General features: G+C 57.6%; 1 long non-coding RNA gene across 1 annotated transcript; it reads left to right on the top strand.

Annotated features, from left to right (window-relative positions):
* Positions 1 to 2,814: 2,814 nt before the first annotated feature.
* LOC116798001 lies at positions 2,815 to 23,470 on the top strand. Its single transcript, XR_004360799.1, has 3 exons — positions 2,815 to 2,827; positions 12,815 to 12,818; positions 23,355 to 23,470. It is a non-coding gene; the product is annotated as an uncharacterized LOC116798001 (long non-coding RNA).
* The last annotated feature ends 135 nt before the right edge of the window (positions 23,471 to 23,605 follow it).

Raw genomic sequence — 23,605 nt, 5'->3', positions numbered from 1 at the left:
TGTGCTGTGCTAGTGGCTCCAGGCAGTCAGGTCCCCTCTGCAGACCAAGAGAGCCCTCCCCGCCCACAGCCTGGGCACGTGCTGCCGTAATGGGAAAGGACAGGCAGTAAAAGACTGTGATGGGGATCATAAATATCCATTAAAGCAGCTTTTAATCCACCCTGTGAGCAACAGGGCTGCAGGTGAGTGAGAGCCAGGAAGGAGCCTGGCAGGCTGTGTGTGGGGAGCATGTGGCACACAGGGAGGGGCACCCCAGCATCCCACTGTGGGGTGTCACTGCGTGGGGAGGGGATGAGCCACCTCTGCAGAGCGTGGGGCAGTGCCCAGGGGCAGTGCCCAGGGATGGAGGGAATGCAGCCACTCTGCCTTCTCCAGCACTCCAGCACAGCCCTGGCAGTGGCTGCAGGAGACACTGATGCACCAGGGGAAATACAGGCAGTGGCAAACAAGGAGGTGAAGCCACAGCCCCTCTGCCACCAGCATTGCTCCAGCAAAGGACAAAGCAGGTTTCTGCCCTCCTTGGTGCTGGGAAGCTGAGCCATGTCCTAGCCCTTGGTTCATGAAGGGAAAATCCTGGCTCCTCTCCATCACTCCTCAAACCAAACCCCCACACAGAGCTCCTCGAGAACACCCTGTTTGTGTGTTGCTGCTTATCCCCCGGGGTGTGGATCCAGCTCTTGCATCCAGCCTCTCCTGCTCTCCAGGGACAACAGACTCTGGGTAACAAGGGCACCCTCATTCCTAACTCCTGATGATGAGTTTGTCTCTACTTTGTGTACAATGTCTTCACCTTCCTGCCAGTGCTGCCACTCACTATTTATGGTTGTACAGCACAGAGCAGGTCACATCTGTGTCCTTCCTCTGGTTTCAGCACAAGACAAAATGTCCCTGGATTGCTGCTGCCTCTGCCACGACGCTCTGTGCTGGAGCCAGAGCCAGCTGCAAGATGGCAGCTCCATCCCCTGGGAATTTGGGGTCTTCTCAATGCAGACTTTCCCACAATGGACAAATTTCAAGGGGGGAAATTCCACCCAGAAATATGAAGACGTTTCACTGGGTTTTGATGCTGCTGAATCATTAAACAGTAAAATGTAGATAGACTAGAAATGTAGATTTGAAGTAATGTGATAATATAAAAGCCCAAATGGAATGAAACCAAATGATAATGTCAAATTGAAATGTTCGCCTCTCATTGGAAAAAATCCTTTCAACGTTATTGAAACAAAATGTGAAAGTTGAAATCATTTGATTTGACACTTCTCCATAGAAAAATATCATCAGGATCGACGTGTTCCCTGGAGATGTTCAGAGTTTAGAAGCTGCTCTGCTGGAAAAATGTTGCCAGACAGAAATAAGACAGAGCCAAGGAGGCGAGTTCTCCCTGTGCCCCTCTCTGAGCCAGAGGTCTGGCACAGAGGGATGCAAGGGATGCTGAAAAGGGCCAGAGCAGGGTCTGTCCTTGACGCCGCTCCTGTGCCCGGCTCTGTGCCCAGGAGAGTGCCTGGCTGGTGGCCTGATTGTGCCTCATCCCTGCCAGTCCACATCAGCAGGGGAGGTGTCTTTCCCAGCTCCTCCTGCCTTTCCCTGTTGCTGCACTCTGGCAGCCAGTGCTGCTCAGGCCAGAGGGTGTCCAGCAGCAGCAGAGCTGGTGCTCCAGGTTTTCACAGCCCACCCCCTTCACAGTCCTGTCTCAGCATTTTTATACTTTTTCAAACCCCCTCCTGAGCAGGGCACAGCTGCCAGGACAGGACATGTTCTGAGGTGCTCGCCAGGGTGGTTTGTACCCTTCTGGCACTTTCTGGCTAGCCCAGTGTGCAGGGGGGTGGTGAGGGGTGCCCAGAGATGGCCCAGAGATAAGTGACATCGACCTCTCTGCACATATTTTGATAGCCTGGCACTTGCCTCCAGAAAATACTGCCTTTGGGGTGTGCAGAGCCCCCAGCCAGGATTAGAGAATCATTAAGGTTGGAAAAGGCCTCTGAGATCATCAAGTCCAACCATCAGCTTGAACACCCCAATGCCCACTAAACAATACTGCAAAGTGCCACATCTACTCAGTCTTAGAGCACTCCAGGGGTGTGACCCCACCACTGCCCTGGGCAGCCTGTGCCAGTGCTTGACCATCCTGTCAGTGAAGAAATTTTTCCTAATATTCAGTCTTCCCTGGGACAACTTGAGGCCATTTCCTCTTGATCTGTCACTTCTTACCCGAGAGAAGAGCCCGAACCCCCCCTGGCTCCACCCTCCTGTCAGGGAGTTGTAGTGAGAAGGTCCTCCCTGAGAATCCCTGCCCCAACCCCCCTGCCCTGACATTGCTCTAGCCCGGACTGGAGGAGTGGCCATCAGCACCCCCCTAAGCCAGCCTGAGCCCGCTGCTCCCCCCACTGCCTCACGGCATCTCCAGATCCCCCGAGGCTGGCAGGGCAAGGAGGAGACCCAGCGAGAGCCCGAGCAGAGAGCACAGCAGCCGAGCGGTCCCCGCAGCCCCCTCTGCAGGGGTTGCTGCCACCAAACCCAGCTCAGCCGGGTCCTCTCCCTGTGCCGGGTGGGAGCAGGATGCAGTGGGACCAAACCTCCCTCCCGGCCCTCTCCTCCTCCCCGGGCTGCAGAGCTCGCCGGGGCTGGTGCTAATGAAGATTTCCTGCAGCGCTTGCTTAGCAGAAAATGATTGGTTACACCCGAGCTCGTAATTAAAAAAAAAGAGAGCGAGTGCACTAATGGGTATTTATTTGACTGTTACCTTGTCATGTATTTATCGATGCAGATAAATTCAAAATCATTAAATGCTTTACGGGGCCTGACAATTTACAGCCCCTGTCAGGGCTCCGTGCCCCGGCTCTGCGGCAGCACAGCCACGGCCAGGGCATGGACCTGAGCCCTGCCAGCCTCAGCACAGGGTCCTGAGCCAGCTGGGGCACACACAGCACAGAGCCCAGCACCCCAGTGACTAAGTGTGGGGCATAAGAAAGGTGCTGAGGTGATGCTGTGTGTGATCTCTGCCCTGCAGGGGTGTGACGGCAGCGACAGGTAAATGCAGTCAGGGTGTGATGGGCACTTGTGGTGCTACATGGGGGTGATTGGAGCTGTATCCTCAGCTCCCCACAGCCCCCATCCCTGGCTCAGATGTCCCTGTGTGGATGGCAGCCCCAGGCAGGTGGGACTGGAGATGCCTCAGGGGTGTGGTGGGGCTGAAATCATTTGTCATCTCTGTGTGCAGGTGGAAAACTCAAGCCAAGCAGACAAGAGCTCCTGGCATTGCTCGGAGGCCAAATGTGAGCCAACGTGACCACAACTGAGGGGAACTCATCCTCTGCCTTCTTTCTTGGGGTGGAAACCCCTTTCAGTGCCTCCCCACCACAGAGCTGATGAAGACAGTGGTGACGAAGGAAGGATGAACACTTTTCCCTGCTCTGTAACAAGCAGCAGGGGCAGCCCAGAGTAGCCACAAATCTCAGGAGAGCATCTCTCTCGAGACTTATCAGGTGTGCAAGGAGAGACAGGGGCATCTCTTGACTCAGTGTTTGCATAGCAACAAGGCCCTGCCTTCCTGCTGATTATACAGCCCCTAATTACCTTATTATTGCCATTAGCAGAGGCAGGGAGCCCCCTCTTCTCCACACACCCACAGGGCTGAGTGTGAGCATCCCTGTGCTCTGGGTGGTGTCACCAGCATCTCACCTGTGCCTGTGCTCTCCCTGTGTGTCTGTGTGCAGGGGCAGCAGCTCTCCCCATTTCCCTTGGGATTTTCAGGAAGGTGGTGTTGCCTAGAGAAGCAACGCTGCAGTGTGGAGTGGATCTTCCTCCCAGGATCCCCACAGCAGCAGCAGAGTCAGCAGCAGCCACCCAGGTCCAGGGCAGAGACACAGCTGTGGTGGCACTCACCCTGCCTGCTGCCAGGCCACCAAGTCCCCAGGACCCAAACCTGTCCCTAGGACCAGGTCTGAACATCATCCCTAGATGCAGACAGGGCACCTGCCCTTCCCACCTCTGTCCTGAGCCCAAACACAGTGTGGCAGGGAGGATCCCAACGCTCAGCCCTGCAGCAGGGACCTCTGAGAGGGACCATCCACATGCTGATCCCTGGAGTCTCTGTGGGGAAGGCTCAGGCTGGCACAGCACAGGGTGAGCACAGCTGGCAGAGCTGCAGGCTGGCCCCAGGCACAGCTGGGAGAAGGCTCTGCCTGAGCACCCCGAGCTGCCCTCGGTGTCTGCAGGCAGCCTGGGAGGCAGGAGCCCAGCATTCCCTGCTCTCCCTGCCAGCTGCAGAGCAGGAGGCTCCACACGAGGTGTTAACCACAGGGTGAGAGCATCCTGACCAACCTGCGGGGAGCAGGCTCAGCACCCACCAGCGAGGGTGGGACATGCTGCACTCAGGGGGCTCAGTGGGAGGCTCCCTGGGAGCTGCTGGAATTGTGCTGGAGCAGGAGGTGTGCAAGGAGCCCCTGGACTGTGCTGGGAGCAGGCAGGGAGGCAGCAGGACCGGCAGCTTTGTTCAGGAGAGAAAAGGCAGGAACTGGGGCTGTGTGTGTAAGTAGGTCACACGCGAGGCTGGAGACGAGGCCACGGGCACAGACTGTACATGCAACAGGGACAAGAGAGGGAAAGGGGGGTTGGGATGACTGGGAAAGGGCAGTAAGAGAACACAGGAGAGCTCACAGACAGACAGACAGACATGCAGGGCCATGTCTCTCTGCAGCATCCTCACTTTCTGCTCCATTGTGGTGTGGGAGTCCTTTCCTGCTTCCCTTGCCCAGCACAGCCCAGTATTGGAGCTGTTTCCTGCTGGGGTCTGTGCAGGGAGGATGCTCAGAGCTTGGCAGCCTCTGGCTGTTCTCACTGCTGGGTGCACAACAGTCTTTATCCTCATGGCAGCCACAAGTCATAAAATTCCCTTGAGCACAGGGCTGGGCAGAGCGGCAGCTCAGACACCACATCATGGAGAGGGGACACCCCTCTGCCTCCAAGGGGGGCTGGGCAGCCCTGGTGTCCCCATGTCAGGCTGGAGAGGCCAAGAGACCCCATCGTGCTGGGAGTGCCCGCAGGGGCTTCCCTCCCTCCACATCCCAGGGTGGTGGGTGGCCACGAGGGGGTGGTGGGTGCTGAGCCCACCCAGGGCAGCATCACTGTGCAGGACCCACCTCCTGCAAACCCCACTGACAACAGGGTCAGAGCACTGCTCCCCTAATGCCCCCCACAAACAGCAGGGCCAGAGCAGGGCTCCCCCATTGCCCCCAGCAGGGTCACAGCAGTGCTCCCCCGATGCCCCCCTGCAGCACCTGATGCTCCAGCACATGGTCCATCCCCACATCCTGCATCCTGTGGCGGAAAATGCCTTCCCAGCCCCCGCAGGGATCAGCTGGTGCCCCCAGGCAGGAGGTGCAATTAACCTTCTCTTGACAAGAATAACTACCAGTGTTATTATTGATCATAAAGTTACCCGGCCCTTTGCAAGCTCCAGCCATAGGATGGGATTGGAGGTGGCGTGGCCTGGGAACAGAGAGTGCAGGAAGAAAGGCACAGCCTTTGCAGCATCCCAGCATGGTCCTGGTGCACGTGGAGTGGAGCAGGGACACATCTCCACAACCTCCCACCCTCACACCCCAGCTGCCTGGATGGCAGAGTGGGCTTGGAAGTGAGAGTGGGCTCAGGTACTGTGACTCCCCAGACCTTGTAATGGGCTGAGCCAGGAGGATGCATGAGCTGAGACACATTAAAAGACAGCAGGAATTAGGGAATGACCAAAAGGAGCCTTGACAAAGCTTAAAATTGAATATGAAATGAAAGCACAAAGTAAAGACACGAAAAAAAATCCCTGGTCTAATTCACTGCTCCAACTCCAGGGCAGTGCAACCCAAGGAAAGGCGAGGCTTTGGGTTTCAGGTGTTCCAGGATCTGTGTTGTGCATCAGACATTGCAGTGAACACAAGATAAACAGGACATTTCCCAATTCCAGCCTACACCTCATTTCTGGATGTGAACCAGAGACAGGTCACTCTGGGATGAATCCGGGACAATCAGTCCCTGCAAGCCATGGGGTGCCTGCACCCTCCCTGCTCTGGCTGTGAATGGGGTGACCCCAAACCCCAGGGTCTGGTCCCTGCACAGGGCAGGAGACGAAATCCAGAGGGATGTGACAGGGTTGGGGTGTTGTCCTTTGGCATCCGGAGTGAAACCACTGCAAACAGCTTAATGACTGTGTAATTGTGCCAAAGCATTGGTCACCCACTGAGGGACTTCTGCAGGATGCTGGTCTGGGGAAAAGCTTTCCCTTTTTCGTAACGGGAACCAAGAAACTGGAAATTCTCAGGGTAAAAAATATTTCTGGGCTTGGTTAGGAAAATCAGGCTTTGGCTGCTGCGAAGCCAGGCATCTTCACTATCTTCTGTCCTGACAGCTTTTGTTTGGGGTTTTTCATTTGTGAAAGGAAAGGGTTTGGCAGGGAGGGGGGAATCTGATGGCAATGCAGGGGAAAAGGAGGAAAAGAAGATTTCTTCACAAAATTTCAGTGGAAAATTACCAGAGATATTTTTTTCTTTATTTTTCCTTTAACCTGCCTGTTTTGAGCCTCCCTGCTGGAGGGGCTGCCGCGGCCTCACCCCTGACAGCGGTTTGTCCGGGGGGCAGAGCTCGGGTGGGATGCCGTGTGCTCCCTCCCCTTCCTCCCCTCGGAGCCGGGGCTGCCAGCGCTAACCCAGATTCCAGGGGCGTCACGCTGCCGCGGCTGCTAAATTGGCAGCGTGTAAGAGACATGTCACCCGGGTGACAGGGTGTCTCTGACTGCGGGAGGGTTCGAACACACTGCGCCGTGCGCTAAATACTCTCATCATTACGGCTGAGCCGGAGCCGGAGCGGGGAAGTTCCCCGGGTGTCGGGAGGAGGACGGAGGATGCATTTGCAGAGGGAACATCCCTGCCTGGTCACGGTGGCTCTGCTGTCCCCATCCCCAAACCCTCCCGGCCTTTACGAGCAGCGAGCTGACAGCACCCGCACGGATGTTCAGCATCTCCCCGGGAGCAGGTCCTTGCTCCTCTGACCATCTCCAAACTCCTGGAGGCTGGGGGGAGTTACCTTCTGCTGAGGGCGAAGGAGGGAGCAATTAATCGGCCCTTTTGTTTAGAAATAGCTGAAAAACCACAGGGCTGGGCTGGAGTCGGGGCCGGGCCGTGCGGTCGGAGCGCTCCCGGGGGAGCGCAGATGCCGGGCGGCAGGAGCCGAGTGTCTCGGCCGCAGACGGGGGAGGGACCGGGACAGCCGAGGAGCCAGAGATGGTAACCCGGCCCGGGGGACTTGGGGGAGGCTGGGCTGGGGGTGGAGAAGCTGCTTCCTCCGCCTGAGCCCCTCGGAAACGTGCTCCGTCAGAGGGTGTTGTGACAAAGAGCAGTCTGTCGGGTGGGAGCTCTGCCCCTGTCCCCTCCGGGCTGTGACAGGCCAACACAGGTCCGTGTCCATGAAGGGCAGTACCTGGGGGCCTTTGCACTGTGGTGGGCATCGTGCACCTACAGCATTTGTGGGCTCCTCTGTGCACTCCTTCATCGGGGAGTTTCCTGGGGGTTTCCTGGTGGGTGTGTGACACCAGTGGTGGGTGTGTGACACCAATGTTGGCTGCACCAGCCCTGTCCTGCCTGTTCTGGAGTGAACCAGTGCCCACCAGTCACTGCCATTCTCTTGTCTCACACCGACACTCTTCCAAGCCGTTTGCAGGGGCCCTTCCCCGCCCTCCCTGCCCAAGGGTGGTCGCTCATCGTGCCTGTGAAGACCTTCCTGCAGTGGGTCCCTCCCAGGCCCCTCCTCTCTCCCAGGAGACATGGGCTCACGCCAGCCCTCAGCCCTCGCCTTTGTTCCAGCCCCGTGCACAGAGGGCAGGCAGTGACTGTCTGTGCCAAAGGAGTGACAGGAGGTCTGCAGGGGGACAGGGCACAGGCTGTGGCATCCCAAGTGACCAGGAGCCCCAGGATGCACAGCACCATCCCAGCACGGCATCCCTGCTCCGAGCACTCACATTCCAATCTCACCACAGAGGCTACTGTGGGACAAGAGGCCACATCCATGGACTCACATGTGGCTTCAGACACACTGTGCTGGGCATTGGTGAGGCCACAGTTCCAGTCCTGGGGTCAGTTTTGGGCCTCTCATGACAAGACGGACATGGAGGGGCTGGAGCATGTCCAGGGAAAGAAAAGGAGCTGGGGAAGGGTCTGGAGCACCAGGAACAGCTGAAGAAGCTGGGGGGGGGCTCAGCCTGGAGAAAAGGAGGCTCAGGAGGGACCTTTTCTCCCTCTGCAACTCCCTGACAGGAGGGGGGAGCCAGGGTGGATCGGGCTCTGCCCCCAGGGAACAAGGGACAGGAGGAGAGGAAACAACTTCAACTTGTGTCAGTGGAGGTTCAAGTTGAATATTAGGGAAAACTTCTCTGCAAGAGTGGTCAGGCACTGGCATAGGGTGCCCAGGACAGTGGTGGAATCACATCCCTGGAGATGTTCTAAAACTGAGTAGACGTGGCACTTCATCAGTGGCCATGATGGGATTCAGTCAAAGGTTGCACTTGGTAGTCCTGGAGGTCTTTCCCAACCTTAACGATTCTGTGATTCTTCTGGATCTGACAAATGTCAGCCAGGTTGTGGATCTGCTTCCTCTGCAGCCGAGCTCCAGCTTCTCCCAGCCTGGCTACAGCAGGAGGAGAGAGAGAGACCGACCCAGAGGCTCAGGGATGTGTATTCTGCTCATTGCTCACAAATACTAATGGCCCAGAGTTATTAATATTGCCACTGTAGTCATATCTGGGTAATTACTGCCATTAACCACCAGCAGAACTATTGAGTTCCCCTAATCAGTGCATTATAATAATTGGGACCAAGTGTTTTATAGATCTGGGCTCTAATTCCTTCCTAACACCTCTCCCTGGGGCTGCTCCTCCCAGCTCAGCTCCAGTGTCTCCCAGCCCGAGGCTGCTCCCTGTGTCCAGCTTCTGTGGGGTGGGTGACTCACACCTTGGGATGTCCCATGTCCCATCTACTGGGAAATCCTGGCTGTAGGAGGTTTGGGTGTCCAGGTACTGCCTTCTCAGGGCTGTGGGGGTGGAGGTGGGTCCCCAAGCAGGGTTTGCAGGAGAGGAGATGGTCCAGGAGCATCTCCGTGGTGCTGGGAGGCAGCAGGATGGGAGGGAGGGCTTTGGCTGTTCCGTGTGCTGGGACACAAGGCTGGCATGGGGGAAATTAATTGCACAGTCTGCTATTTACACCCGTTTCCTCTTGCTCTGGAAAGCTCTTCTCTGCTGCAGCCATCTGGGCCTTGGAGCCCAGAGCCTCCCTGGCCCGGAGCTGGTGCCTGTTCAGGTGGTGATTCAGTGGTTGTGTAAGAGGAGCATCTTCCCCTCCCCTCTGTGGCTGTGCCAAACTGAGCTGAGCAGGCAGTGCCTCCTCATCCCAGGACCAGCTCCCTCCCAGCTCTGCTTTCCTCAAGCACCAGCAAGCCCTCAGTGGTGCCTGGGGCAGGCAGAGCCAGGCTGGCTCCCAGATCACAGCCACATGTCTGCCACAGCCCTTCGGGCCACATCGCGGGCCACAGTTGGTCCCACACCAAACCCTGGCAGGGAGAGCTGGAGTTGGGGAGCAGAGGCTTCCAGGACACTTCTGCCCCTTCCTAGAGCAGGGCAGCAGATCTGTGACTCCTTCGTGACAGGGAAAGCTCAGCCATGTGTCATTTAGAGCTGGCCTGAAAAAAAATCCCTGGAAATTCTAATAAATTTTAAAAAACAGGGTGTGGGGGAATCCTTGGGTGGGCGTTACACAAAAGGTTTGGCTGTGCCCAAGCCAATGGATTTGCTTCCAACCACAGCCATTTCACAGATTTTTTTTTTTTTATGTTTAGCAAAATAAAATTAAGGGAAACTTTGAAACAAAGTCATTTGGAAGAGGAAAAAAAATCAAAACATTTCACTCTGAAAACGTTGCAATGAAATGTTTTGATCTTTTGGGGTTTTTTTCCCCTCCAAACAAACCATTCAGCAGAATTGACATATTCATCCAGAACCTTTTGGTGTTGTCAAATCTGAAATTTTGTTTTTATATTTTTTTTCCAAAAAAATCAAGCCCTCTCAGCTGTATCCAGAGAGGCAAATCCTGCGTACTGTCCTCAGGGGAACTCCCCGGTGGTTTTGGGAGGACCCTTCTGAGAGATGCTCCCGCCATCCCTGTGGAGCAGAGGGAACAGAGATCACCCTCCTGAGCCCATGGGGGGGACCTGGTGGTGGACCCTGATGGCCAAGGGGTGGCACTGCCAAGGGGAGGGCACGGCCCGGGCGGGATGAGCCAGGTGAGAGGCGTCCTCTGGGACCCGGCAGGTGAGAGAACAGAGCCGTGCAATCAATAGTGCTAATTGCAAAGGCAATGTCTAGCAGAAATAAGATGGTTATTCTGCATCACTGGACACTCTTACAATCAAATTGTCCACAGACAATTAGCTGAGCAGGAGAAAAAGGAATTAGATTTCTAATTGTTCTGCTGGTGAAAGGCATTTCGGAGCACTCGGAGCGTGGAGGAGGGAGAGTTTTGCATCTCTGCTGGGCTGCAGGAGCTGCCAGCCCTGCTGTCATTCCCAGAGGGATAACCAAGCCAGGGAACGGGGGCTGCAGCTGGGAAGTACAGACGGCTCCTTGGGAGGCTTTGGCCAGTGCTTGTATTTCACGGCTGGGTTATTTATTCCTTCCCTTCAGCCCCTGCACGACTGAGCAGCAGTGCTGCTCCCTGGCACGCTGGCAGAGTGCTCCACAGACCCCCGGGCAGCCCCCTGGGCCAAGGACATCTCCCAGCCACCACCCACCCTCCCGAGGGACCACCTGCATCCCCACACATGTTCCCAACAGCACTAGCACAGTGTGATGACAGGACCCGAACTCCTGTCCCCAAAACCCCCGTGCTGTGACTCCTGGGCAGCCCACGTCCTGCTGGAAGGCACAGTGAGAGAGGAGGGGGAGGAAGCCCTGGGATTTTTCTGGTTGTTATTAATGTTGGTGTTGACTCACACTGGTGGGTGTCACACAGCTCCAGGGAGTCTCCTGATGCTGCAGCTCCTGGGGCTGCATCATGAGGACAACGGGAAGTCCTCCCGCCTCTGCTCCCTGGGCTGACAGGGAGCATCCACAGCATCCCTGGTGCCCATGGGATCTGGCTGTTTTGGAGGGATGATCTTGGAGCACAGATGTCCTTACACCTCCTCCATTGTGGTGGTTGCCCTTCAGCTGCCTCCTCACTCGGGGGGTGGGTGCAGTGTGGCTGCAGGGTCCCAGCAGGGACAGAACCCCCCCCTTGGGCGTCATGTCTGCATCAGTGCTGATGGCAACAACCTGTCCCTGGGCAGCAACAACCGTGGGCTGGGGGAAAAGACCCTTCTGGGTTTTGGTACCCACCAGTGCAGAGAACAAGGAGATTTGAGAGCAGATTCTCCTTCTTCCTTCTCTCAGCATCCGCCCGTCATCCCACTGCTCATCCCCACAGAGAGGAGGGTCCTGAGCACTTGTTAAGAGCTTTTCCATCTGTTTTTCTATGTCTCCATGGCCTGTTGGAGAGTTCTGGGCTCAGAGCACCCCAACCCTGCCAGGAGAGCAGGGCTGGCTGTGACCACGGTGCAGCTCCCCTGCAGGGACCTTCCCTCTGGCATCTGGGATCCAGCACCCTCATGGGCACTCTCCCATAGACAGCAGAGCCACCAGCATCCCTTTCCTTCCAGTAGCAAAGGCAGGAACAGTGAAGGGGGTTCTGTTACTGCCTTGGACCCCCAAGCAGGACCCACCTCAGTCACCTACAGACAGAGACCACCCTGGTCCCTCCTGCCTCACCACAGGAGAGTCACTGTCCCAGAGCAGCCTGTGGCCAAACCCTGGCAGCCAGGATTAGTGCTCAGGGGATCCCCTGCTGCTCTTGCCCCTCTGAGCACAGCTGGTCCCTGCTGCAACCTGGAGCTGCCTAACCATGAAAATCCTGGAATCAAAGTCCCCTCAGAGAGTGTGTGGCTGCTGGGCAGCACGTTCACACTATCCACTGCTTTGGACACCAGGATTTTCTCCTCTTGGAGGTGGGATATCCTTGTCCTCTCCAGGAGCTGCCCTGCATGAGAGCCCTGGAACTCAGACCCACCAACACGCTGCCCCCCATGGACAGAGGGGCCACGGCATGGGCAGCACAGCCAGGGCTCCCTGCCTGCCATGGCAAGGATGGGTAACAGCCTCATCTTGTGCTTCCAAAGGGATCAGCCCCAGGTGATGCTGCTGCTGTGGGAGTACAGCCAAATACAGCCCCACACATGTATATTCTCATGCACACATACACACACACATATATATATATATATATCTCCCCTTTGCCTTTGAGTCACCAGTGTTGAAACCTTCCCTGCCAAGAGCCCTCTCAGAAATATTCCCCTCCCTCTCTCTCTCTCTCTCTCTCTTTCTCCCTCTCTCTCTCTCTCTCTCTTGCATTCGGGCTAATTTTATCTTGTGTCTTTCATCTGCCTGTGTATCTACCACTCCTGACAAAAAAGGGATTTTCACAGATTTTGCTGCTGCTCACCAGCTCTAAAAGCTTTCATCTCCCGACGACGACGAGTGCGTGTCATCTGCTCGCTCCAAATTACAGCAGAGGCCTTCACACTCAATCGCAGCATTTTCTGCCTAATTTCGCAGGCAGCAGGATTAAGTGTGGGCTCGAGGCTCGTCTGGTAGGAGCCATAGAGCAGCAGCCTCCCGGTTCCCCGGGCTGGCCCCGGGGCAGACCCTGCCCTGCCCTCTCCACTGCTCCCCTGCAGGGCACACAGGCAGCAGTGGGGTCTCCAGAAGGCAGTTGCTGAGCCCGTGGCACAGAGCCCGAAGCTCTGACTGGCCAAGTGAGGGTGTAAGAGCAGCTCTGAGGCTCAGGGAGCCTCTGAGCACCAAACTCACCCTGGCAGGAGCTGCTGTAAGTCCAGGAGGCAACTGCAGTGTGTCTGTGTGATGGCCAGGCTGTTTGCAGGAGAAGCAGAGAGGGAAGCAGCAGGTTGAGGGTTTATCTCCCTGCCATCACCACAGCCAGTTCTGACAGTGGTTCCCAGGCTGTTGATGTTGTCTCTGGGTGCTCTGCAGCCACATCTCAGCTCTGGTTGCTGCCAGGGTGGGAGCTGTGGTGGCCACACCAGGAACAGCCCCCACACTCTGCCCTGGGCAGGCTGGCACTGGGGCACAGCCCCTGGCACCTCCAAGTAGGGTGGGGGAGGCAAAATTTGTCCCTTGAAAGTGATGCTATATTTAAGTAAGGCAAAAAAGGAAGCATAGGTATCATAGAATAGAACCATAGAATGGTCTGGGTTGGAAGGAACCTTAAAGATTGTTTTGTTCCACCTTCCACCAGATCAGGTTGCTCCAAGCCCCGTCCAACATGGCCTTGGACACTTCCAAGGATGGGGAAGCCATAGCTTCTCTGGGCAACCTCTGACAGGGCCTCACCTCCCTAACAGAGAAGAACTCCCTCCTGATATCCCATCTATCCCTTCCCTCCGGCAGTGGGAAGCCATTCCCCCTTGTCCTGTAGCTCCAGACCCTTTTAAATAGTCCCTCTCCATCTTCCCTGTCAGCTCCCCTTAGGCACCAAAAGGCTGCAACTAGGTCACCCCAAAGCTTCTCTTCTCCAGGCTGAACAATCCCAATTCTTTCAGCTTTTCCTCCCAGCAGAGCTGCTCCAGCCCTTTAATCACCTTGGTGCCTCCTCTGAACTTGTTCCAACAGCTCCATGTCCATCCTGTGCTGTTCCCCAGGGCTGGAGGCAGATCTGCAGGGGGGTCTCACCTGAGGGGGCAGAGGGGCAGATTCCCCCCCTCCCTGCTGCCCATGCTGGGGGATCAGCCCAGGGCACAGGAGTTTCTGGGCTGGGCCATGTCCAGCCTCTCCCCCACCAGACCCCGAGGTCCTTCTCCTCAGGGCTGCTCTGGATCTCTTCCTCCCTAGCCTGGATTGATCCCAGGGGTTGGATGTCAGGTAACATGGTCAGGGAACTCCAGCCCTGGGGACAGGTCAGCTCCTGACCACACTGACCACCCTGTGCAATCCCCACCCAGCACCCCACACTCTGCCCCATGGGCGAGGGCTCTGATCCCATCCCTTTAGGAATTCAAATCCCATCTGTTCCCAGGGCACATCCACAAGTCTGCAGGGCTGCTGAGGGCACACATGTGGTTCAGACCGAGGGCTCCCAGGTAAGGAGCCCCCTCCCAGCACGACCCGGGTGGCAGAGGAGCCACAGCTCCTCCCCGGCCCCCTGACAGGCAGAGCACGAGCCGAGCTGCAGCGAGGAGCAGACGGCGTGATTAGCTCTGCTCAAAAAGGTCAAAACACTTATCAGACACGAACGGCACAGCTAAAAATACACTCGGCACCTCCCTGGCAATTCTCTCCCGGGAAGTGACAGCCGTGGCTGGTGGGGAAGGGGGTGTGGGTGGAGAAGGGGTGTGGGACGGGAACGGGGCTGCTGCACTTCTGGATGGGAGCCTGAAGCAGCAATGAGGGGTCTTCCCATTTCTCCCATCCCTCTCTGTGACTTGGGAAGGGCAGAAGGACACCACCAAAGGCATTAAAGATGCTCTGAGGTTGACTGGGATGGCTGGGATAAGGCAGAAACGGGCTGATTCTGCAGCCTGGAAAGTCAGGCTGGAAGTCAGGCTGTGGAGGAGGTGGGGGGAAAACTACCCCAGAGCTGAAATGTGAAGGACTGAGAAGAGAGAGAAGAGCAAGGAGGTAACGAGATGCCTCAGACAATACAGGGGGAGAGCTGGAGGCAAGACTTGCTCCCTTAGCAGAGACCAGTGCAGTGTCCCCCCCACCCAGCCCTCACTGCTCTGGCTCCAGGGACCCCCTGCAGCAGCCAGGCCACAGGCCACTGTCACTGAGCACTCTAGGCCACACTCAGCCAGGTCACACTCAGACATGTCCCACAGTCATGAACCATACAACACACACCCCCTGGATCTGCAGTCCCACCAACAAAATCACAGAATCATTAAGGCTGGAAAAGACCTCCAAGGTCATCAAGTTCAACCTTCAACCAAACACCCCCAAGCCCACTAAACCACATCACAAAATGCCACATCTACTTTTTTTTTTTGAACACTTGCAGGACTGCAGAGTATCCCACCACCTCCTGGGAAAAAAGCTCCTGGAGAAGAAGACCTCCTCATCTCCCCTGACACAGGCACCAGCTGCCCACAACCCTCAGGTTTGGTGCTCTCATGGTGCATCATTGTGCAGCAAATCCAGCACCTTCCACCTCAGGAGCTGCCCTGCCTCTGTCATGCTCAAAGCTGTGATGGGAAGGAATTTCTCAAGGGTCCTGTTTTTCACTTGGAGTAGGAACATGCTTGTTCCCATCCCCTGCCCCCCTTTGAATGCAGCTTTTTCCTCCTCAGCTCCTCCCTCAGTCCAGCACTGCAGTTGGGAAGAGCTCTGGGAACAAATGGCTCCTCTGTGAACCTCGAACACCTCGGCCTCCCTGTTCCAGTGAAGAGGGTGTGCAACCTCCTGGCCTCACAGGCAAAATTCAGTTGTGCCTCTTGCATTTCATATTTAAGGTGTTTTTTCTGAGGCCAGGTTGGATGAGGCTTGGAGCAACCCAGGATAGTGGAAGGTGTCCCTGGCCATGGCAGGGGAGTGGAATGAAGGTCACTGCCAACCCAAACCACTCTGGGGTTCTGTGATTGCTGGCAGAGGGTGGGAAGAGGCAGTGCAGGCTGAGGCCACAGGGCTCTGGGGCTGCTCTGGGCTGGCACTCTGCTCCCTGGGTGCTGTGCCCACGGGCAGCCCAGCCCAGGACCCGAGGCCATCCTTCCATATCGATTCCCATGGGGATGCTTTGGATGGGACCAAGGGATGGGACAGTGGCACTTCCCAACCACAATTTTTCCAGCCCGGGGTGTGGGAAGGCTGTGGGACACTGGTGTGACAGCGGTGTGACACCAGGGACAGGGACTCAGCTGGGATATGAGCAGCTTCCCTGCATGCGCCAGGGCTGCACCAGCACAGCCTCAGAGCCGATGAGGAGAACTGCCTGGGCCAATTTGCAGCAGGGCTCAAACGCTGTCACTGCCAATCGCTGTCACCGCCCGTCGCTGTCACCACACGGCCTCCACGGCCTCACCTGGGCCGTGCTCGAGCACCTGCTCTCCTGTCTCATTAGGAGCTGTTACCATCATTATCTCTGCTCTCACTCCTGCCCTGGGCTGTGCAGCCAGTGCTGCCCTGGGGGGTGAGACGCTGCAGGAGACCACCTGAGTGCTGGGCTTGAGCCACTGCAGGGTTTCCTGGGGTGATCGGGTGGCCGGGACCAGCCCTGACAGCTCTTTGCTGTCCTGGGCTGCAACACACTGAGATGGGCCCAGCTGCCTCATCCCGGGCAGTGTTTGCCCTGCTCTCCCCCACCCTGGCACCCAGAGCACCCACTCCAGCCTGGGTTAACCCTGAGGGTTGGTTACCTGTGTCTCGTGGGCATCAGTGCAGCTGCCTCCACGTTGCACTGCCACGGGGCTGCCTCGTGTCCCTGAGAGCGCAGCCCGGGCTGCCCGTGGCCCTGCCACTGTGTCCTGCCCAGATACAGCTGCAATGTGGGCATCACCACTCCCTGCTCCATCCAGTGGTGCCAACTTCTCGGAGCTCTGGACCCATGGACATGGGGGGCTCCCCAGCGAGCAGTCGCCAGTCCCGAAGCCCCCCTGTCCCCAGGGGCTGGTTCCTGTGTCCTTGTGCTCTGAATAGACCTTGTTCCCTCCTGCACCTGTTCCCTCCTGCACCCCTGTTTCCCCGTGCCCTGGTTGTGCAGGGGACATAAGGACCCCACTGTGTCATCCCTCTGCTCGTCTCCAGGGAGAAAAGCAGGAGGGAAGAGGTACTTACAGCTTCACCTCCGCTTTACCCTTCCTTTAGGCGAGGGCTTTTAATCTCCTTGCAGGGCCAGAGCAGCAATCAGTAAATGATGTCAGATCCCTCGCTGGGAAGCCGGGGGATCTCCCAGCCTCTGGCTAAGCCCTGTTTGAGCGACAGCCTGGTACCTGCAGGTCAGAGACCTCCCCGGTGCTGCTGACAGCTCTGCTAAAAGCTCTTTGTTCCTCAACCCCTAAGGCCCTGCTAAGTGGCAAACAGCACAGAGAGCATCTGCAGAGCCATGAGGAGGGACTGCTGGCACAGGGGTGCTCTCCAGGCTGCATTGCCTGCTCCTCTGAGCAGTGACAGGGCAGCACCACAGCTCACCCTGCCTGCTTGGGGGGTTTATCCACTGAGCCCTGAGATCAGGCTGGCTCCAATCCCATCGGAGTGATGCTTTCCATACACACATGGAGGGGACAGCGCTGTCACTCCCACAGTCCCTGCCACCCCTCGGCTCCCCTGCACCTCTCCACCAGCTCTGTGCCAAGTGTGCCAACCAGACCTGTTGATTCCACGGGGATGTGAGTGCAGCAGTTTGCTCTGTAATCACCCACTTGGTGTTACTCCCACTGGAGAGCAGATGTGATCAGCCACCAGCCAGGGCTACTTTGGTGGGCGCCTACACCTTTAAATCAGGGAGAAAAAAAATAAAATAAATCCTTCGCCTAGAGGGCAGTGGAACAATTTTGACTTTAAAAAGAGAGCGAGACAGAGAGAGCGAAGTGAGCGTTAACAACTCCTGATCCAGTCCCTGGGCATTCATTAATGTTTCATGGCGCTTTCAATTATTGCCTCCTCTGCCACTGCCGTCATCTGTCTCTTCAAATCGACGGTATAATAACCACTCAAGCAGAAATCCACTCTGCTGTCTGCCCGCCACTCCCCTCCCAGCCTCCGCAGCTCCCTCTCTCCCGGCTCCTCAGCTGCGCCTGGCACAGCTCTCGCTGGAAATGCCTTTGCCCCTTCCCCTCCCGCTGCGGGTGACCCAGCTGGGGACAGCGCTCAGGGGCCACACGGACATGTTTAGGACCCCCAGAGTCAGGCTTTTATCAAGCAATTCCCTCCCCACACCGGGGGGTTTTGCAGGGGGTTTGGCCTCTGGGGCACGGGGGGTTCTGACACCCCAACCTCGGGCACTGAGCCCCAGAGCCTGTGGTCACCCCGACCCTGTGGTGACCCCCACCCCAGCCAGCAGCCCCCAGCCCGCTGTTCCCAGCCAGGAGACACACCAGCCGTACAGGACCCGTGTGTCCCACCCCCCAGCCCTCTGCCCCCACACACTCGGGAGCACAAGGTGCGGAGCCAGACGGTTCTGCCTGCACAGGCAGCACGGGCAGGCTCTGCCTGCTGCCCCCACAGCCCCGGGCTCAGCCCACCGACAGATGTGGCCCAAACCCCTTCCTCCCCTGCAGAATGTCCCCGTGTTGCCACCTGAGCCCTTCTATGACATGGGGGAGCCCCAGGGCAAGTGAGGGTTCCCTGGCAAGGAGCAGCGATGGAGGAGATTGGCAGAGACTACGAAGCAAAGCCTGTCCATGCATTCTCCTTCAAGATGTCCTGGCTCAGGCAGGGGAAGACTGCAGAGGGCTGGAGAGGGGTGAGGAGCAGCTGGAGCACCCACAGCTCACCTGCCCAGCGATGGAACCACAGAGCTCAGCTCAGCCTTTCCATGCCTGGAGGGAGTCACAGAATCCCAGAATGGTTTGGCTTCAGAGGGACCTTAAAGATCATCTCCTCCCAACCTCCTGCCATGGGCAGGGACACCTTCCACTAGCCCAGGTTGCTCCAACCTGACCTTGGACACTTCCAGGGGATGGGGCAGCCACAGCTTCTCTGGGCAACCTGTGCCAGGCCCTCCCCACCCTCACAGGGAAGAATTTCTTCCTAATTTCTAATCAAAATGTGGTCTCTGTCAGTCTGAAGCCATCCCTCCAGTCTCAGATCTGCCAGCATCAAGGCTGCAAACCTCACACAAGCCCATAAATCTCACGTCTGCCTTGCCCAGCCCTCAGTGCTCATACACATGGTGTCCCTGGCTCAGCACCTCAGGGAGAAGGAGCCACAGCCTGACACTCAGGGCAAGGACACATGAAAGCCCAGGAGTGGGTTCCCAGCTACTCTGCCCAGCATCCAGCAGCCTGTCCGGACACATCACTGCTATCCTGGATGGGAGGAAGAGCTCGTGCCTTCCACGCAGACTGAGAGGAACCCAAAGCAGCCCGTTTCGAAGTCAGTGTTCCTGCTCAGGAAGACAAAAGCATTTGGCTCAGACAGAGTCATGTCCTTCGATTCCACTCCTGCGTTCACACCTCATGGAGGTGTTGGGACTCTGCACTTTTAAACATTTATTATTTTCTCAGAATGGAAATAGTGTTGAAATGTCAAAATTTCCAGCGGGACATTCCCTGTTTAACTGTCCTCTCTGGGCTGGGATTTATTGCCGACAACTGAATCACCCACATCTTGTGGCTATTACCAGAAAGCTCCTCTTGCTCCTGGAGTCCTCCCCAGCTCTGGTGTTACTCTAAGAGGAAGAGGATGCTCAGAGATGGACTGAGGGGATGTGATGGCAGAGGGGGGCTGGACAGAGCAGGACCCCACCACTTTTTGGCCATCCTGGTGGGCAGGCTGCACTGTCAGCAGAGCTGGATGGAGCTGCCATCCATCCCAGGACAGGACTGCAGAGCCCCCAGCCCCCCCGCTGGTCCCCTGCCACCCGCACTCCCACTGCTTCCAGCAGCTCCAGCTCTCCTGCAGCAGAGACTCTGGGAGCACGGAGCTCCCCGCCAGCCCTGCTGCTCCTCCCTTCCTCCCCCTCACCCCACCAGGCCAGTTTCCCTTCTGAGTCTTGCTTCTCCCTTTCCTGGAACTCTCCTGGCTGGAGCAGGGCTGGAAGGAGGCGAGCAGGGACTTGGCCCCTGGTAGTGGCTGGACTCAGTGCTGGGATGCTCAGGAATGGCCCAGCAGGAGCTTTACTCTCTCCTTTCTTTTCTCTGGCTCTTGTAAAGATATTTTGGAGTCCCTCTGATGGGAGCCAGATGTGCTGCAGATGTTTCTGCTCAGCAGAGTGCTGGCTTGCCCCCTGCATACTCAGAAGGATGCACATGTGTTCTGGTGACAGTGGCCACAGCCCCTCTGGCCACACAACACTCACCCAGCGTGCCCAGAGCTCTGAGGGTGCTGCACACGTGGGCAGGCACAGGCAGGCAAGGACACAGTGGCACAGGGACACACTGGATTGGGGACAGGCTAGGGTGAGGGCACACTGGCACGAGGACACGTCTGCACACCATGTTTCCCCTGTGCACCACTGGCACTCGTGTGTGTGGCACAAGGAGCATCCAAGGGCAGGTGTGTCCTGCACACAGCAGGGTGTGCACCCCCAGAGACCCTCACTGGGGGGCTCCAGGCCATAGCTCTGGGCATGGGCAGATCCCACACAGGCTGCAGGAGCTGAAGCTTTGAACTCTGATGGAGCCTTGTCCTCCTCCGACTGGTCCCAGGGCAGTACAGGGGGGTGGCACGAGCAGCGGGCAGGGGACTGGCCACCACCTCCTTTTAGAAACATGGAATCCCAAAATGGCTTGAGTTGGAAGGGGACCTTAAGGTTCATCTCCTTCCAACTCCTTGCCATGGGCAGGGACACCTTCCACTAGTCCAGGTTGCTCCAAGCCCTGTCCAGCTGGACCTTGGACACTTCCAGGGATCCAGGGGCAGCCACAGCTTCTCTGGGCAACCTGTGCCAGGGCCTCCCCACCCTGATGGGGAATGATTTCTTCCCACTATCCCACCTAACCCTGCCCTCTGGCAGTGGGAAGCCATTCCCTGGGTCCTGTCCCTCCATCCCTTGTCCCCAGTCCCTCTCCAGCTCTCCTGGAGCCCCTTTAGGCCCTGCAAGGGGCTCTCAGCTCCCCCTGGAGCCTTCTCTTCTCCAGGTGAACCCCCCCAGCTCTCCCAGCCTGGCTCCAAAGCAGAGGGGCTCCAGCCCTGGGATCAAGTTATGTCTCCCCTTTGCACTCATTCCAACCAGTCGATGTCTTTTGGCAGAGTCCTTCCCCCAACACGTGCTGCCCAGCGCCATCCCTGCAGAACCAGGTGGGAGCTGTGCCCCCCCCTCCCCTGTGGGGAGCAGGACATGGGCTCATTTGTCTTTCTCCACGTGCTCCCTCAGAACCAGAGTGGGCCAAAATCCTGTCAGCGACCACCCCTGTGATGTTTGGCACCTTCCAAGGGGTACCAAGCCACAGATCCCTCCTCCACCCTCCACCTGCCCCTGACAGACCCAGCCCTCCCTCCCCACACACATGCACATGAGATGTGCATTATCACAGTATTTCCCTCACGTGCTCCTGCAGGCCCTGAGGGGGGTCCTGGGGGATGCAGCCTGTCCAGGATCACACCCCAGCCCAGCCCCAGCACTGCCAGGACTCACTGGGCCGGGGTGTGCAGCCCTGGGCTTCCCTCCGCAGTGCTGATGGTTGGAGAAGGGCAAAGACAGAATCCTGTGGGCCCAGTGCATTGGTCTGTGAGTGGCAGGTGCTGGGGCTGTTCCCTGGCTGGTCCCACGGTGTCACAGGAGGGAGGGCTCAGTGCCCAGCAGCCAGACCCAGGACCAGTCTCCTTGTCCAGGCTCCAGTTCTGTTTCCCATTTTTGGACTCGTGTTGCCATTCATACTTCAGTGTGCAGCCCAAATCTAGATGACATTTGAGAGCAGGGGGTGGGGATGGGGCCACAGTGGTGTGAGGGGAGGTGGGGAGCAAACCCAGCACACCCAGTGATGCCAAACCTCGGAAGGACCCGGAGCAGAGAGCTGGGAATTGCCCTTCCATGTGCCAAGCGAGGGAGCCGAGCGAGCGCTGATGCCCAGGGCAGGTGGGAGGTCCAGGCTGAGCATCCCAGCACAGGGCTGTGTGCACGGGGGGCTGGCACTGCCTGCCCCCCACCGCCCCCTCCTCTGCCTCCCCCCTGCTCACACTCCCCCTCTCTCTCCTAATCCCCACAAATGCTAAGATATTTAAATGTGGTATTTTCAAATCTAATCAGCGTTCCAAAGCTGTGCTGCCGCCACTCAAATTTAATTTGATCCATTTACCAACTTTGTGGTGCATCTAATCAAAGAGAGGGAACAATTAGGTGAATGTCAGGGGTCACCCCACAGCCTGCTCAGCCGGGGAGGCACCGCAGCAGGGCCGGCCCTGGGCAGCAACAGCAGGAGCCAGGGGGCTCGGGGCGGAGGTGGCTGCAGGGAAGGAGGGTGTCCTGGGTCAGGCATGTCACAGGGGGGCTCAGGGGGAGGCAGCCTGGCCAGGGAGGATGGGATGATGCCCCTGTTTCACTTGGCAGTGAGCAGAGACATGGGCTGTGCAGGCCTGTCTGGTAGAGGGTGTCACTCTCCTGCAGCCACCTCTTGTCCCCTGTGTCCCCACGGCTGTTCGGTGATGTGCTCGGCCAAGGGCCACTGCTGCTACTCCTGCAGTTCAGTGCACAATAATCTGGAGAGTCTGAGCTTTGATCCTCTCCCACCATCCACCTGTGGGCTCTGGGAGAGGTTCAGGAAGAAAACCCTCAGCCAGACTCTTTCCTACCTTGGCCAAAGCTGCAGTGCCACATCATGCCCGGGGTGAGACCCTCCGGGTCAGACTGGCCACCCCCTTTGCCAGCTGGTGTTGGACAAACAGGATTGAAGGAGAAGGACCAGGCAGGGTCTCAGTGCAGGCAAAGCAGACCGACCTGGTGACCCAGCAGTGCCAGGAAGCTTGGGCAGAACAAGGAGCCCCTCAGGGCTGGGGAACTTTCCCCGGCCTTACTGGGAGTCACAGCTCTAAGAAAGGAACCTCCCCGCTGCAGAATTACAGAGTCACAGAAGGGTTTGGGTTGGAAGGGACCTTAAAGATCATCTAGTTCCAATCCTCTGTCATGGGCAGGGACATCTTCCTCTAGAAGGTGTGGTTCAGCTCGCCTGCTCTCTGTGCTTTTCACTCATGGCAGGAGGTAAAGGAGGAGATGAAGTGTCTTCTGTGCCACACTTTGTAGCCTAGCCCCAACACAGCAGAGCAAGGGATCCCTCCGTCCTCCTCCTCCCCAGCTCTGAGCAGCAAACTGTGCCCTGCCTTGCTCCAGGAGCCTCAGCCCACCCCTGGCCCACGGAGAACCCCCACTGGGTGTGTTTGTTGGGCTTGGCTTCAGTCCCCCCCAGCCCCCAGCCCTGAGCTTGCTGCAGGGGCTCTGTGGTGTGGAGGTGAGGAGCCAGGGTGGGGAACAGGGCTGCTGGGGACAGTGAGGGGGACACAGCCAGGCCAGCGGGACCACCAGCTGCAGTACTCAGGGAGGGGCAGAGAGAAAGGGGGGGAATGAATAAACAAGCTTTGGGCAGATTCCTTGTTTCTGTTTTCAATGTCTTTGAAGGACTGAAAGAAGAAGTGTCTGCAGCTCCCTCATGAGGGGCAGCTCTGATCTCTGCTCTGGGGGAGCAGGGACAGCAGCCAGGGAACGGCTGGAGCTGTGTCAGGGCAGGCTCAGGTTGGATCTCAGGGAAAGGTTCTTCCCCCACAGGCTGGTTGGGCACTGCCCAGGCTCCCCAGGGCAGTGGGCACAGCCCCAAGGCTGCCAGAGCTGCAGGAGGGTTTGGACAACGCTCTGAGGGCCAGGGTGGGATTGTTGGGGTGTCTGTG

The sequence above is a fragment of the Chiroxiphia lanceolata genome, chromosome 24, assembly GCF_009829145.1.
Source record: "Chiroxiphia lanceolata isolate bChiLan1 chromosome 24, bChiLan1.pri, whole genome shotgun sequence".
NCBI lineage: Eukaryota > Metazoa > Chordata > Aves > Passeriformes > Pipridae > Chiroxiphia > Chiroxiphia lanceolata.
The sequence above is the reverse complement of the archived record's forward strand: the minus strand, read 5'-3'. Positions and strand labels throughout refer to the sequence as shown.